Genomic DNA, 15,687 nt, shown 5'->3' with positions numbered 1-15,687 from the left:
TGTAATATTAGATTATTCATTATTACCTCTAAGAATACCTCCTACAACATAAACTCCTAAACGCTTGTAATAGTATTCATGTGAAAGTAGTCCTCTGTTCAGAAGTAATCCAGCTTCTGTACCATGTAAGTATATAATTAAAGTCATTTTGATAGATGACTGAGAAAAAAATCTTAGTGCATTAAAAATTGATGTATAACTTTAGTTAGTAAGATTTAAATGCTTGCTTTTAGAAAATTAGCCAGAATACATAACATCCTGTGCAAAGAAAACTAGAAAAATTCTGGATGGTCATGATAGATCGCGCCACATAGAATGAAATTGTGTTATTTATTCAAAGTTACTTTCTACTTTATTCATTCCTTTGACAACATTGATTTATGAACCGAAGATTAGATTCTGCCCAGCTGCATTCATGAAATGAACAAGATTTCATGGTCAGAACAGTGGCACCAGTTTTCCTTAATGGTAAGAGCACTCAAATGTCAGCAACAGCTATACTTTTGAAAGGGTAATAATTTGTTGAAAAAATATTTTAGTTGTAATTATTTTCTTCCTTACTCACTATCCACCAGTTCTAATTGCAAAATAGTTATTTTATAGCTGGAAGTTTATTTTATTTACTTTTTGCTTATTTATTTATTTTACAGCTAGATGTTTGCTCTTTTTAAGGCAAGCTTGACTCTTCACTCTGTGAAGAGTGACTCTAAGTCACTCTGTGACTCGGTTACAGAACAAGCCATTGCAACCCCACATTGACCAATGATTGGACATAGGCGGTGTCCCTGGGGTGTAATGTTGAACAGTATACCTTCCTTTGACCAAGGGCAACCCCAAGAGATAAATCCTGCCATGAGTACCATCTGTCAAAACTCCCAGCAGTTCGGGGTATCTAGGTGGTATACCGTAACTACCAGCACTGCCCAACTCTTGTGCTGAGTCAACGTGCATGATATATGTAATAAATTCAATCACCACAGAATAACTCCTTCAGGGAAAACTTGCAAGAGGAAATTAGTCTGTAAACTACGGATGCCACCATTGCAGCTAATCTCAGGTCTATGAGTGTTATTCATTCTCTCTCATTCTCTCTCTCCCTCTGCTATAACATATTCTAGGTACCCCTTACAGTTCTGGTCTAAGACTCACACCAGGAGGAGTGCCTTAATGTTTGAGAGGTCAGATCTTCTCTTTTCAGGTGCTGGCAAGTTCCCATGTCCCTTTACCATCAAAGTTGGGCAAGGAAGTACCATGAGATACCCCAGTGGGACTACTTTGGAGGAAAAGAATATGTAGGTATACTAGAAAGATCAGCTGTACCTCCTGCTGATGCTGAGGGTTTGTTAATCCAGTCCAGTTGATGACTCTTTTCCTTGAGTCCTGGCCTCCTAGTCCAGGAAACTGACATGACAGAGGGATAGGCATAACTTAATATATGATGCTCTTCCTGTGTTTCCTGGTGGAAATGTCTCCATTTCTCAGGACTTCAATGTTCATATACCTACCCTGATTTGCAGGGACAAAGGGAACAAAACCCCAAGTGGAGTACTAGGAATTTGGTAAACTTGTTCCATTTTGTTCCCAGAACTGTTTATTCTACCTATGAGAAATAAAAAACCATAAAGTGGTCATTGATTTAGGGTATGTAATTCAATTTGGAAATAATTTCCAGTTTTTGCATAGTATCATCTCCTAGCTGGGTCCTTGGTGCACTTTATTTATTTATTTATTTATTTTTTATTGGAGTTACATTTGCCAACATATAGTATAACACCTAGTGCTCATCCTGTCAAGTGCCCCCCTTAGTGCTCATCATGTGGAGAAAGAGGAACCCTCTTGCACTGTTGTTGGGAATGTGAACTGGTACAGCCACTATGGAAAACTGTGTGGAGGTTCCTCAAAGAGTTAAAAATAGAGCTACCTATGACCCAGCAATTGCACTACTGGGGATTTACCCCAAAGATACAGATGCAGCGAAAAGCTGAGACACTTGCACCCCAATGTTTATAGCAGCAATGTCCACAATAGCCAGACTTGGTGCACTTTAAATTGAACAAAGCTATCCCATTGCTCTGTGGTACTGACAGTTTCTGTGTGGTAGACTGTGAATTTGAACCAGGGGATCTGGTTGTCATGAACCCACTGCCATGCCTTTTTTTCACACTACATGTCTTCTTTGGCTCAATGAAGTGTCATAACACTTCATAAGTTAATGTTGGTGAGTCAAGTGTTTCTCTGTGTCTTTAAACAGTTATTCTAGCTGAGTCATAAAGGCAAGAAAGAAAAAAAAGCAAGAAAGAGAAATATTTAGCCAGAGTATGGGTTGATTCCAGTCAAGATGAATCACTGCCCTTTGATCTTGAAAGAGATCTAATGGGGATCCCTGGGTGGCTCAGTGGTTTAGAGCCTGTCTTCAGCCCAGAGCATGATTCTGGAGTCCTGGGATCAAGTCCTGCATCAGGCTCCTTGTATGGAGCCTGCTTCTGCCTGTGTCTCTGCCTCTTGCTCTCTCTGTGTCTCAAATAAATAAATAAAATCTTTTTAAAAAATTAAAGAGATCTAATATGACCAATTTGGTATCCATATTCTAATTGGTCTTCTTGAGAAATGGCATCATGTTGTTGATTCAGCATTGACAAGTCATTGACTCAGCATTTGGACACTCGGCAGTGGCAGTAGCTAATTTGGACTTAGCGGGAGCCCATGTTGTTGGGTTCATGCATAGCTTCTATCCTTACTGTTCTTTGTACTCAGTATTGGTACAGATTTTGGTACTGTAATATGGAGTTCTACCTCTGGGTAACAAATACCTAAAAGTATAGAAGTAAGTGGCCTTAAAAGTTGGTAATGGGTAGAGGCTAGAAGGGTTTTGAAGTGCACACTAGAAAATGCCTAGATTGCCTAGAAGAGACTGTTGGTAGAAATATGTGTGTTAAACACAATTCTTTTGAGAGCTAAGGCAGAAAGAAAACTTTAGAAAAAGTTTTTATGATCTTTAAGAAGGCATACACCATCATGAATAGAGTATTGGTAGGCATGTGTCCATTAAAGATGCTTCTGGTGAGGTTTCAGATGGACAGAACATGTTAATAGAAATTGGAGGAGAAAAAAAACTTATTATAAAATAACAATGAATTTGATTGCATTGTGTTCTTACGTTTTGTGAAAAGTAGAACTAGTAAGTGATGAACTTGAATTATTTAACTGAGGAGGTTTCTAAGCAAAGTGTTAAAGGTGTGACCTGGATTCTCCTTGCTTCTTACAGTAAGATGGAAGAGGACAGTGATACATAGAAGAAGCAGTAAGTAAACAGTAACCAAAACTTGAATATTTGGAAAACTCTTAGCATAAGCATATTGCACAAAATGAGAAAGAATGTTTTCTTTTTTAACAATTGTTTTTATTTAAGTTCAGTTTGCCAACATATAGTATAACACCCAGTGCTCATCCGAGAAAGGATGTTCTGGAGAGAACATCAGGAGTGTGACTGGGCTGTCACTTGCTAAAGTGATTTCAGATGTGACTCCTAAAATCAATCACCATCATTGCAGATGTCAGGGGAAAGATGTGGTTAACAAGGAAAGATATGGGTAGGACAGGTTGTCTAATGGCTTGGACTCCTGTAAATTGCTTGGGAAGCCAACACATTTTTACAGAATTTTATGCTAGCAGAAACACTGCCAGCCTGGTTTGAAGATGCAATAAAGATGGAGGAAAGAAAGAATGCTGCTGGACTTCTGGGATTCTACAGGATTGGTCAATGAAACTATCTGGCTATGAATGTGCATTATCCTTAAAGAGAAGGGAGGAATACCCTGAACTCTGTTCAGAGATTGTTGGTGGATGTGTCTTCTGCTTGCTAATGCCCACAGAGAGTGAAATCCCCAGTAGGGAATAGACTTTGGGTATATTTCACAACTCCAAGCACGGCCAACTCTTAGGTAAGTTAACCATGATCTTCTCAAGGTCCTGTTGCATTAGATCATGGCTGGGACATGTGAGTAGCAACCCATGTCCAAGTTTGGGTTGCAGTATAAAGGTGCCAGGCAGTGTTCTTAGAAAGAGGAAAGGAAGACCTCTCTTCTCTGACTGCATGTGTTGGTGGGCTGCACCAGGACTCCAAGTCCTGACCAGTACAGTAGGATCACCCTGGCTAGGGAAGGCATGGCTCCTCACAAAGGAAGTGCAGCCTGGTCTGCAGTTCCTGTTGCTGTATACCTTCCTGCTGTCACACCTTAGTCCCCATCCCAGCCCTTTGGGATATCATGGGTCCCACCCCCCAGAGCATTGTGGTACAAGATCTAATGGTCCAAACCATGAATTGCTTGAACACCTGGTGCTTATACCTAAAACACTCAAGGAAGTTGGTATGCTCCCCACTAAATGTAAACCGCCCACCTCACTGCAAAGGCTCAAAACCAACGGAAAACACTAGATGAGGCCCAACTCTTTCTCCATAAGATTGGTATGGTCCAATGGGTTTCTCTTTTTTTTTTTTAACACAACAACCCAGATGATCTGGATTTTATATCTAATGCTGAAAAGTCCCCAAATCGACCCCAAATCCAGAAAGTTCTTTTTATAGGGACCTGCCCCTGCCCACAATTACAAATCTAGACTCCTTTACTTCTCCTATACTATTCAGGAGTCCTGGAGGGAATATACATGGTGATCTGCCATGAAGGAGATACTCACACAGACTCCCAGATTTTACAGTGCCTCAGCAGCCCACAACCCCAATGCCAACCCTTGGGTTCTGGGCCTTGAAACACTTCTTGTAGAATACCGTTCCCACTTCCTGGTCCCAGAGCCCCATGCTAACCCCATTGGAGACAAAACTTATGATTCTAAACAGCAGAGCACCTTATACTGGCAGCTCTGACAATTGGGGTTTCTAAAGACCTTATATCTAGATGGTTCTGGTGCAAATTCCACCCCCTAAAACAGCAATTATCTCACTATAGAGCCCAATTTCAATGGCCTAAGGTCTCAAGGTCCCCTCTGCCTCAAATAACTTCTCCCACTGCAGCTTAGCAATCCTCAGAGCATTATCCTACAGCCTCCCCAGAGCTTGTCCCACCTCCTAGGGACAAACATCCACTTACAACTCTGGTGGTCCTATTAGACATAAGAGCTCAAGTCATGATAATTCCAGATAACTCTCCTCTATTCCCCAAGGGAACCTCACACAGTCTACAAAACATGGCAGGTAAAACTGCAAAGGGAATAAATGTTAATCTGTATGTGTCTATTGGCACCATATTTCTAAAACAGTTGTCAGTGGTGGTTCCTCTAGCTCTCTTTTTTTCTGTGAGAAGTACAAAGGCCCTTACTCAGTGACATGTCTGGGAACAAACCCAAATTCCTGGCTTTTCTCTTAGAGGAAGTTGACAAATGAGAACCCGCTCAGTTGTCTCCTCTAGTAAAAATGCTAAATACACCAAAATACTGGCTGAAGCAAAGTACAGAAAGCCTTTGACCCTTCATTAGAGATATGCTTGACCCTGGGGTCATTAGGCCTACCATCTCACCCTTTAAGAGCCCTGGATACTGTTAAACCCCACCACTAATGAATGGAGACTGACATTTGATTATCTAAACTTAAATGCATAGGCTCCTGCCATTAAGGCCCCATTCCCAGTATCATAAAGATAATAGATGGTATGGAAAGGCTCAGAGCCTCTCTCTGCTGCCCTAGCTATAACCACTGTGCTTTATTGGGTCCCAATTACCAAAGACTCAAAATCTTAATTTGCTTTTGAGGCCACCCAATATATCTTTCCTCAGCTGCCCATGGGGGTCTGAATAGCTCCCCATTGCCCATAGCCCCTGCAGACAAGATCCAAATCCACATAAACTAACCCACTGCCACCTTCTACATTATATAGATGGCATTCTACCACAGAGGCATTCTGAGAAAGCGGTGCAGGAAGACTGACATTTGGTAACACAACATTTACAGCAGAGAGGATGTCCCATTGCCCTACGTAAACTCCAAGGACTGGCCGCCTCTGTCAGGTTTCTGGGCCTAGTGTTGTCAGCTGAGGGCCATGGAGTCACTCTCTCTGGAACACATCAACCCCTCACCATCAAAACTCATTGCTACACTTCAGCAGGCACAACACATGTGAGGTCTCTTCACCTTTGGGGGGCAACACATTCTACCCATATCCATTCTACTTAGGCCTATTTATGCTGTTGCAAGCAAATCAGCCTCTTTCCACTGGGGAGAACCTTAATAAGCTGCCGTACAGCAGGCCCCACCATTAGTCCCTCTGGGTTTAGACACTGGAGTTGAATTACTGGCAACACCTGATGATGCCTTGTGGAGTCGCTGGTCTAACTGTGGCTTTACCTGGTTGCCCGTGGGTTCTGCCCTAGACAGTAGCCTGGTAAGCACCACTTGAGCAGCAAATCTTGGCAGCCTGCTGGGCCCTTTTAAAGAAGCATTACTGTGCTCAGTGCTTCACACACAAGTCCTAGCCTACTTTGGGTCAGAGATTCAGCTAGCGGAGGCTTGGCACAAACACTAAGGCCCCCACTGGTAAAAAGGAAATGGTATCTTCAGGAAAGGGCTAAACCTTATGTCAAGGGCCTTTCCAAATTACAGGAGGATGTGGCTTCCCCCCATGTTGAGCCCCTTGCCCATTGACACTGAGGTAGAGCTAGCACCATCCCCACTGCCCACCCATCTAGCAGGCTGGGGATCCCACTGGAACCAACTGTCTGAAGTGGAAAGGGAATTGGTGTTTTTTGCTGGTAGCAACAACATCCTTATATGCAAGGCAGCCCATTGGAAGACTGCAGCATACCCTCCTAGGGTATACATCCCCTAGGGGCATACATCCAGTCAGGAAGGCTCTCCTGACTTAGTCCACCTAGCAGAATCAGTAGCAGTATGCTTGGCTCTACATAGACCACAAAATGAGATTCCCAAGAACCCTCATTTTTACTGACTTCTGGGCAGTAGCCAATGGTCTCATAGTCTGGCCTAGACAATGGCAAAAGGATAATTTCATGATTTGGGGAAAGCCTATCTGGGGTGCCTCCATTTGGAGAGAAATAGCCAACTCACCCATGCAGATTATGGTCATTGGTGTCTGCACATACACACACCAACAGACAGCAGAAACATAACTACATTGCAGATCCTTACCCAAAAGACATGCCTGTTTCAGAACCTCACATGAACGACCTCCCAGAGTACCAGACATGGCCCCAGACACAACTATTCCTACAGAGATAGCATACCCATTAGTGGAGTGAGCCCATATCATATCAGGCCACTGGGGAGTGACAGCCCTCACTGACTGGGTATAAAGTATGGCCTGTATGGAGCCCTCACCAGGTCCAGCCAAAGTGTAGATAATTACCTCCTCTGCTCCCAAACAAAATCCTGAGAGTCGTCCAGGTGGAAACTTGGACCCCAGGGTGACAGACTCTGCTAAGAATGGCAAATTTGTTTTATTGGGCCACTGCTGTCCTCTGCTGGAACTCTTAGGTATGTACTCACCATCACTGATACCTTAGCTGGACTCCTGCCTGGCAGCTCTCTCTCCAGACACGCAGCCTCCCATCATGTAATCTCCTTCTTAACCAGATATATGTTCATCCTCTTTGACCCACCAGACATTATAGATTCAGATCTATTCAGATTCCTAGGTGCCCATTTTACCTCCCAACTGTTCAATCATGGGCTCTAGAACATGGGACCTCCTGCCTAGTTTATGGGCCCAATCACGGCCAGACAGAGAGACACAATGGCCTACTCAAAGACATACTCTTCAAGCTTTTATTTGTTTAAAAAAAGATTTTTATTTATTTATTTATTTGAGAGAGAAAGAGTGCATGAGCAGAGGGAGGGCAGAGGGAGAGGAAGAAGCAGCCAAGCAGGGAGCCTGACATGGGGCTCCATCCCAGGACCTTGGGATCATGACCTGAGCTGAAGGCAGATGCTTAATGGACTGAGCCACCCAGGAACCCCTACGATATTTTTCAAATAGGTTTTTATAAGAGAAAAGTATATAAGTCTAATAACTGAAGGTGACTTTTCAAATTGAAGAAGAAATCTTAGAAATTATGGCAAATTCTCCATCCTAATTGCCAAATTAGAGTTTTTTCCTACACAGGATTATGCAAAACCCCTTGAAAGGAAGCCATGTCAACAATCTACTGAGCAAAGTGGCTACAAATTTTTAATATTCATGGCATTTGGGATCCCTGGGTGGCGCGGGATCCCTGGGTGGCGCAGCGGTTTGGCGCCTGCCTTTGGCCCAGGGCGCGATCCTGGAGACCCGGGATCGAATCCCACGTCAGGCTCCCGGTGCATGGAGCCTGCTTCTCCCTCTGCCTATGTCTCTGCCTCTCCTCTCTCTCTCTCTCTCTCTGTGACTATCATAAATAAATAAAAATTAAAAAAAATATTCATGACATTTAAAGCATGACTCTATTAATTATATGAAAAGAATTTCCTAGAATCTAGTCCTAGGTTCCTAGAACAAAGTGATACATAAAAGAAGTATCGCTAATTCATAAGCCAAAAGGTAATTTATAGCATGGCATGAAAGAGGTGCTCAGTAGTATGATCTCAGCAAGAGAGAGGAAGAGAAATTTTTCAAGACAATAGCCAGAGTCTTTGTAAACCCTAATCCAAGAATTGATGTCCCATCACTCCTGTCTTGTTCTATTTACTAGAAGCAAGTTAAGTCCAGAGAGCACATCCTGAGAGGGAAGGGATTTCACAAAGATGTGAACACCAAGAGGTGGAGATCATGGAAATCATTACTGGGGCCACCTACTAAAATATCCAAGTGGAGGTGTTGATTAGGGAGTCAGACAGACAAATCTGGATTCCAGTGTGTTAATTCAGCTTGAAAATGTAGGTTTATCATCAATCACTGAAGACACATATTTAATATGGAACTGGATGAGAGTCCCTGGGAAATGACTGTAAATAGAGAAGAAAAGAGATCCAAGTACTCAGCTAGCACAGAGATAAGAGGATGATGAATTTGTAAGGAAGGAAGAGAAACAAAAAACCCAGAACCCTAATGAACAATTAAAGAAGAAGAAAACGTTTGTATGAAGAAGAACTAAATCAAGTAAGATAAAAACTTTTGTTTCTGGGATACCTGGGTGGTTCAGCGGTTGAGCACCTGCCTTTGGCTCAGGGCCTGATCCCGGGGTCCTGGGACCGAGTCCTGCATCAGGCTCCCTGCAGCGAGCCTGCTTCTCCCTTTGCCTGTGTCTCTGCCTTTCTCTCAGTGTACCTTTCATGAATAAATAAATAAAATATTTTTAAAAACTTTTGTTTCCTAGGGGTATTTTTTGGGGGGGGGGGTGGTCAGCAAAGGAGTCTTAACAAGCTTTTTATATTTTCAGATGCTTAGTGATTCTTGAATAGAACTTATCTTTTACATCAGATTCTTGTTTCCATGCCTTGGATTGTCTTGTTTCCTGGAGAGGGGAAGGCATATATTCCAGAATGAGAGCAGAGACAATTTTTATCTACTTTGCCAGGAAGGTTTGCCAGAAGCCCTGGTTTTCAGGGCAGCCTTTTTCCTTAAAGGAAGTTTCTCAACAGTTCAGTGCACTGATTCTTTGTCCCCTCAGTGAACCTGTGTTTGAATACTGGCTTCATCTCCCACAATATTGGAGGATTTTGGAGGGAACCAAGAAATGGATGGGACAGGCAAAAGTCCTATTGTGGAACCCTAATCCAAGGAATCAAAACAGGTAGTTTTGATTGTTACACAACAAGGAGACTGCAGAGCGTATCAGCATAGCATAATCAGAGCCAGCACCCCCAGAACCCAGATGTACAAAAGGCAGTGGAAACTGGCAGGAGATCATTCATGGTGAGAAAACAGGCATCTCCCACAGCTTACATCCTGGGAATGAGACAGATAATCCTCATGGCACCTTCACAGCACTCTTCTCATACCCTCTTGACGCCATCATTACTTCGTTGAGTGGCTCTTGCTATAAGCTGAACGTTTGTCTTCCCCCTAAATTCTTATGTTGAAAACTAATCTCCAATATGATAGCATTTGAAAGTGGAGCCTTTGGGAGGTGACTAGCTTGCTAATGAGGACAGAGCCCTCATGTATAGGATTAGAGCTCACATAAAGGAACCCCAGAGAGGTCCCTGGCCTCTTTCCCACCTTGGGGGACACAGCAACAAGAGAACCATCTACAAACCAGGAGGCCGGCACTCAGCAGACACTGAAACTGCTAGTGCCTTGGTCTTGGACTTAAACTTCCAGAATTGTGGGTAATAAATTTCCATTACTAGAAGCCATCCAGTCTGTGCTACTTTGTTATTACTGCAGCCCCAGTCAACTAAAATAGCTGTTTGTAAACTTGTACGTTTTCCTTCTATTCCCTTGTCTACCCTCGACCATATGCCTCATCTTCCACTGTGTGCACAACTTTGAAATTTCTCCCAAAGTTCAAACTCTGTTTTTACTAAAAGAGCCTTTTTCTCTTCTTGTCCATTTTATTTACTTATTTTTGGTCTATGAAAATTTATTGTCATGTTTTTACCATCAGAGCTTAGGAGCTGGGTCTTTCCTTCTTGCTTTTGTCTACGGTTAGAAGAGAGCCATTGGCAACTTTGACAACTTTATTTTATTTTATTTTATTTTTTAATTTATTTTTTATTGGTGTTCAATTTACTAACATACAGAATAACCCCCAGTGCCCGTCACCCATTCACTCCCACCCCCCGCCCTCCTCCCCTTCTACCACCCCTAGTTCGTTTCCCAGAGTTAGCAGTCTTTACGTTCTGTCTCCCTTTCTGATATTTCCCACACATTTCTTCTCCCTTCCCTTATATTCCCTTTCACTATTATTTATATTCCCCAAATGAATGAGAACATATAATGTTTGTCCTTCTCCGACTGACTTACTTCACTCAGCATAATACCCTCCAGTTCCATCCACGTTGAAGCAAACCCCGGATGTCACCAAAACATGACTTTTGAGGCCAAATGCAGCAACTAGAACCTCAGCATCAACAGAATTTAAACAACCACCATTGGGTGCAAAGCCTGTGATATTTATTTATTTATTTATTTATTTATTTATTTATTTATTTATGCCATTCTTGATCTGCTGGACACTGATGCACTTCCTGGTGTCAGAATTGGCTCTTTGGCTTCAACTCCTACTTCTTCCAGCACAATTCCCTTTGCATGGGAAACACCTCCAAATGGGCTTTCTTGCTTGTACTGTTTATGATGCCGCTTCTGATCTCGTCAGTGGGCTATGGAGCTTTCTGGCAGTACAAAGACTGCAACACTTGCCCATCCTGCTGGTGCCATGGGCTGCACCAAAGAGACTTGGCAGTTTCTTAAAATCTTCTCTTCTATAATCTCATAGATGTGCTAAAGTAAGTGTCCAGTAGTGGCTTATCTGTTGTTCCAAAATGTGCCCTGCTCCTTTACCATCATTATGTGTTATCCACCTTTCCAGAAACTCCCTTTCCCCACACTGTCACCCACCACTCCATTTTGTGAATCAGTCTTCACCATTCTGGTGCTCAGAGCACCTGCTCAGGAGAAAGTGGTGTCATGAACACACACCTTTGTGTAACTTACTCAAAGCATTTGCTCCTCTCTTTCTCCCTTGTTGCTTCCTCGATTCTTCCATAGTACATTGAGCCTTTCTCTATATATGTATCTTATAATATTGTCACATATATGTCTTTTTCTCACTCATAATAAGACCTCCAAATGCCTTGTCTTCCACATTGCTGTATCCCTAGCACTAGCACAGAAAAGATTCTCTATTGAAAATAGAGCTACCCTACGACCCAGCAATTGCTCTACCGTGGATTTACCCCAAAGATACAGATGCAGTGAAAAACCGAGACACCTGCACCCCAATGTTTATAGCAGCAAGTCCACAATAGCCAAACTGGAAGGAGCTTCGGTGTCCATTGAAAGATGAATAAATAAAGAAGATGTGGTCTATATAGACAATAGGATATTATTCAGCCATCAGTAGAGACAAATACCCACCATTTGCTTCAATGGATGGAACTGGAGGGTATTATGCTGAGTGAAGTAAGTCAATCGGAGAAGGACAAACATTATATGGTTTCATTCATTCAGGGAATATAAAAAATAGTGAAAGGGAATAAAGGGGAAAGGAGAGAAAATGAGTGGGAAATATCAGTGAGGGTGACAGAACATGAGAGACTCCTAACTCTGGGAAACGAACAAGGGATGGTGGAAAGGGAGGTGGGCAGGGGTGACTGGGTGATGAGGAGGGGCACTTGACTGGATGAGCACTGGGTATTATACTATATGTTGGCAAGTTGAACTCCAATAAAAATATACAAAAAAATAAAAAAGATAAGAAAAGATTCTCAAAAAAATGTTATATAAATGGGGGTACCTGGGTGGCTCAGTGGTTGAGCATCTGCCTTTGGCTCAGGTCATAATCCCAGGGTCCTGGGATCAAGTGCTGCACCAGGATCCCCGCAGGAAGCCTGCTTCTCCCTCTGCCTATGTTTCTGCCTCTCTCTCTCTCTCTCTCATGAATAAATAAATAAAATCTAAAAAAAAAAGTTATACAAATGATCAGTACTCTGAGGAAAGAAAGTCCTATGTGAGTTTATAGCTTCTTTCCTCTTTGGCCATTCATCCCTGTCCCTCAATTCAAGGGACTGAGGTCATTGGAAGTTCTCTGTGTGATTCGGCCTAAGATAGAAGGTAAGTTAGCAAAAGTTAATGTTTACAGTGAAAATTTTACTTTTAAAAAATTTAGCCTAGGGCTGTTTTCATTAACTCTCTCTCTTCCCCCTCTTCTTGTTTTTTTTTTTTTTTTTTTTTTTTTTTTGAGGATCAAAATCCAACTTCCTTTAATCACTTTATCACTTTTTTCAAGATGAAAAATTTTAGATTTATAGAAAAAAGTCCCCAGATAGTACAGGGTATTTCCATAGACCGACTGCACACCCAATTTCCCTTATCATGAACACCCTACCCAAGTACAGCGTATTCTCAAAATTAATAAACCAATATTGCTACATCGTAGTTAAAGTCCACATTTTAGTCCCTATTTCTTTTGCTTTCACTTTTTTCTGTTGCAAGATCCAATCCGTAATACCACACTCTATTCAGTGGTTATGCCTCTTTAGGCTACTGTAGGCTGCAATGATTTTGCAGGCTTTTCTTGTTTTTGATGACCTTACCATTTTTTAGGAGTACTGATCAAGAATTTATAGAATAATGGAATTTATCTGGAACTCTTCTCATGATTGTACTCAAGCTATGATTTTTAAGTAGTAAAAAAACAGATAAAGCATTATTATCATTGCATTTCAGCAATGGTACAGACTACTAGTATGACCCTACATTTGCACATTCTTTTTCTGTCAGTCTAGCTAAATACGTGTCAATTGAGTTATTCTTCTCAAAGAAACAACCTTGGGTTTTGTTGATGCTCCCTGTTTTTCTGTTCTCTGTTTTATTTGACTCTACTCTGATCTCTATTATTGCCTTAGCTAGCTTTGTGTTGTGTTTGTTTTTCTTCTTCTAATTCTTCAAGGTGTAAATTTAGGTCTTTTTATTTTTTTATTTTATTATTTTATTTTTTTTTAAATTTAGGTCTTTTTAAAAAATAACTTCTTATCTTTTAATATAGACATTAATAGCAATTTCCTTCTGAGAATTGCTGAATTGCTTCACTGCACCTCATAAGTTTTGGTTATTTGTGTTTTTTTTTTTTTTTTTTTTAATTCGTCTTTGAGTATTTCCTAATTTCCCTTGTGGTTTCTTTTTTGATTCCTTGATTAACACTGTGTTGTTTAATTCTACACAAGTGTGATTCTTCCATTTTTCTTCTCTCTCTTTTTTAAAAAAGATTTTATTTATTTATTTGAGAGAGAGAAAGATAGCGAGACAGAGCATGAAGTGGTCAGGGGGAGAGAGCAGAGAGCCCAATGTGAGACTCAATTCCAGGACCCTGAGATCATGACCTGAGCTGAAGGCAGATGCTTTACCAAATGAGCCACATATGTGCCCCTGTTTTTCTTCTTTATTGATTTCTACAGCGTTCTTCCATGGTGGTCTCAGAAGACATTTTGTATGATTTCAATATTTTAAAATTTATTGAGACTGTTTTATGGCCTAACATATGACCTATATTAGAGAATATTCCAAGTGCACTTGAGAAACTGGAGTGTTCTGTGTATACCTGTTAGATCTAGTTGACACGTAGTGCTACTTAAGGTCTCCTATTGTCTTACAGACCTTCTGTCTAGAGATTCTATCTATTATTGAAAGAGGGATATTAAGTTTCCAATTATTATTTAGAAATATTTATTTCTCCTTTCATTTCTGTTAATGTTGCTTCATATATTCTGGGTCTTCATTGTTTTGTGCCATATATGATTATAATTGCATCTTGTTACTGAATTGACAGTTTTATCAGTATGCAATGCTCTCCTCTGTCTCTTGTAACAGTTCTGATTTAAAGTCTATTTTGTCTGATATTAGTATTGTCATAAAGATTTCCAGTATTTTTAAAATGAAAAAATTAGGGGATCCCTGGGTGGCTCGGTGGTTTGGCACCTGCCTTTGGCCCAGGGGGTGATCCTGGAGTCCTGGAATCGAGTCCTGCCTCGGGCTCCCTGCATGGAGCCTGCTTCTCCCTCTGCCTGTGTCTCTGCTTCTCTCTCTCTCTCTCTCTCTCTCTCTGTCTGTCTATCATAAATAAATAAATTTTAAAAATATAAAATGAAAAAATTAGCCTCCATCTACTTGTACCCCTGATCCCTCCCAAAATAAGAAACAGATAAACTACCAAGTGACAGAGCAAATCTCAAGTGACAGAGCAAATCTCAAAAGCAGGAGTTTGACATAAAAGCCCGTGTACCTACCAATTGTTCTGTCAAAATAATAACAGTAAATTACATGTGTGCTTTTTGCCAACTTATTTTGGATTGTTGTTCATGCCCTACGGGAACAGCTGGAGTAATTAATTTAATGGCCAGTAGGGCCAGCACTGGCTCCCCTTTCCATAGACCAAATGATGTATTCTCCTCTTTTTCCCTGGATCATTTATGAAGTCTTTGAAATTTTTTAAATGAAGACATTAAAACTGATACCAGTCAGAAAAGACACATAAGAAATTACTATGAACATTTATGTGCCAACAAACTGTATAAAAAGAAAAATGGATAAATTCCTAGAAATACACAAACTATCAAGACTGATTTGAACAAACCAATGACAACTAAGGATACTAAATCAGTAATCAAAAGAATTCCAAAAGAGAAAAGCCCAAAATCAGATTATTTCACTGATAAATTCTAGAAAACATTTCAAGAATAATTAATGCCAATTTTTCTTAAACTCTTTCAAAAAATTGAAAGGGAGGGAACAACCCCAAATTCATTTTATGAGGCTACCATTATCTTGATACCAAAGTTAAATAAGGATACTACAAGAAAAGAAAACTGCAGAGCAATATTCCTGATAAATATAAATGTAAAAATGCTCAGAAAAATACTAGCAAAGTGAACTCAAAAGCACATTAAAAGATCCTATATCATCATCACTGAGATTTATCACTGAGATTTAAAGATGATTAGATATATGCAAATCAATAAATGTCATGCGTTATATCAAGAGAGTGAAAGCTAATCATATGATCATCTCAATAGATGCAGAAAAA

The 15,687-nt window shown here is 40.8% G+C and overlaps 1 long non-coding RNA gene across 2 annotated transcripts in view; it reads left to right on the top strand.

Moving 5' to 3' along the window:
- Positions 1-375: 375 nt before the first annotated feature.
- The window catches only part of LOC144292194 (uncharacterized), a 44,444-nt gene continuing 29,132 nt past the window's right edge, over positions 376-15,687 (top strand). The window contains exons 1-3 of one of the 2 annotated variants that reach the window (XR_013359669.1): positions 376-468; positions 1,199-1,292; positions 3,266-3,301. This is a non-coding gene — a long non-coding RNA (uncharacterized LOC144292194). Of the gene's footprint in view, positions 469-1,198; positions 1,293-3,265; positions 3,302-9,469; positions 9,736-15,687 lie in introns of those variants that run through there. The other variant, XR_013359668.1, reaches the window with a different exon arrangement.

Source organism: Canis aureus, chromosome 21, assembly GCF_053574225.1.
Source record: "Canis aureus isolate CA01 chromosome 21, VMU_Caureus_v.1.0, whole genome shotgun sequence".
Lineage (NCBI taxonomy): Eukaryota > Metazoa > Chordata > Mammalia > Carnivora > Canidae > Canis > Canis aureus.
The sequence above is the reverse complement of the archived record's forward strand: the minus strand, read 5'-3'. Positions and strand labels throughout refer to the sequence as shown.